Source organism: Heloderma suspectum, chromosome 6, assembly GCF_057233095.1.
Source record: "Heloderma suspectum isolate Gila_16-S chromosome 6, 16-S_ref, whole genome shotgun sequence".
Taxonomy (NCBI): Eukaryota; Metazoa; Chordata; class Lepidosauria; order Squamata; family Helodermatidae; genus Heloderma; species Heloderma suspectum.
The window spans coordinates 94,720,768-94,722,759 of NC_139463.1; positions in this window are offsets into that span (position 1 = coordinate 94,720,768).

Genomic DNA, 1,992 nt, shown 5'->3' on the forward strand with positions numbered 1-1,992 from the left:
GGAAATTTTAGATTTAGTGGTCTTATCTGGGAGTCTTTTAGATGGCCATGTATATTACTGACATTTCTCTTTCCCCCTCCAACCACCATTTCATGCTTTAAAACTGCTTTTCTATTCCTGATCTGTCAGAAGAACAGCAACCAAAGCTATTTGCCAATACTGATGAAAGGGAAATACTCTGAGCATGTGAAATGTTGTATTCCAAACTCGCTTAAATCGTATCACCATCATGACTACAGGAATAAAATGAGGTTTGCTTCTGCTGCTCTGATGCCCTCATCACCTGCTGATCTCTGGGTTCTCATTTGCCCCTTGGCCGGGCTGCAGAGCCCTTGGCTTTGGTCTCAAGGTCCAGCCTTAGCTGGACTCCTTGGAATGTCTGACCCTACAGCTGCAGTCCAGAAGAGTAATGGCATAGGCTGCAGAAAATGTTAAGGGAACTCTGAAGCAAAAAAACTTTTGCTCAAAAGCAAAACAAACAAACAAACAAACAACCATGCTGTGGAAACTATTTAAGCATTTTAAAGGTATTCTGTTTCTCCCCCCCCTTTTTTTTTCAAAATTTTCCTTTCAATTCTTTCTTCCTGCAAATCTCCATATAATACCAACTTCCTCCATGTTATTTTCCCTCATCTTATGCCTTCTAGCGATGTACGAAAGTGACTTACCTTTCCACGGATTATGTTGATGGTGGGGGGGAGGCGTTCCGTCCCTCCCCCCAGAATCCTGGCCGGGGGGGGGGAGGCTCTCCATTCCTCCCCCCCGGAATCCTGGCCGGCTGGCTGTGCTCTGCAGCCGGCATTTGCCTACGCTGTTGTTGTTTTTTTAGCTTGCCATGATAGGCTACGTAAATACTTACATAGCCTATCACGGCCTCCACAGGGACGCAAATTGTGTCCCTGCATTAGCCATGATAGGCTACATAATTATTTACGTAGCCTATCACAGCTATGATGAGGAACTGAATGGCAGCCGCAGTCATAGAATTCTTATCTAATAGTTAATGCTGGCAAGGAAACTGAAAGGCTATCCTTCTGAACACGTGCATGTAAATGTATGACACCTATATGGCTATATCACTGCATTTCCTAAAAGTACAGATGGGCAAATCTATCAGTTTTGCTTTTTCTCTGTTACACATTTATTTCCAATTTTAAGTTTGTTTCATCTCAAATTTTGAGTATTTATCAGTCACAAATGTGGGTCTCTCTCTCTCTCTCTCTCTCTCTCTCTCTCTCTCATATTTAAAAACCTCTTCCGCATTTTTTGCACATTTCTTATAATACATGTATTTTATATGTATTTTGCCTAATATACATATCTTAAAGCCATTTCCCTAATTAAATGCATTTTAATGTTATTTTCAATGATATCTGCATTTTGATTGGAGAACTCCACTGCAAAAATTTAGATAAACTTGAATTTCAAAGAATAACTGAGCATTGGTTTGCATAGTGTTTCAAAAGTGATAAATTAATGGAAACTGAATAAATTTATCCCCCATCCCTGCCTAAGATGTTATAACCTCAATTTTTATTTTACTGTCAGAGCCAGACCTCTGGAGGTTAATCATTCTATAGCACTGGTAATTTTGGAAAGGTTTTTTTATGGCAATTGTATCAAAGGAAAAACTGTGCTCCATTGTTCAGCAAAGGGGGTTTTACAAACAAGGGAGTATTTGTCAAGGATTATGAACAGAAGATTACCACTGAGTTGTTTATTGTGGATCAGAACATCAGAAGAGTAGAGGCCTGAATTATAGGTATCACAGAAGTACACATATGATAATGTCCAACTAAAAACAGTTCTCCATGTTAAGGCATGATGGAGGTGTGTGGGAGTCTAACCTTTATAAAATTGAAAAGGGTTGACCAATTGTTCTGATATCTTCACTTTTCAGAAAGAAATGTTCACTTTACATACCTTGACAATTTCTGGAAGATTGGTCAAATTTTGAAGGAGAAAGAGCAGTTTAAGAACAAAAAACATCCC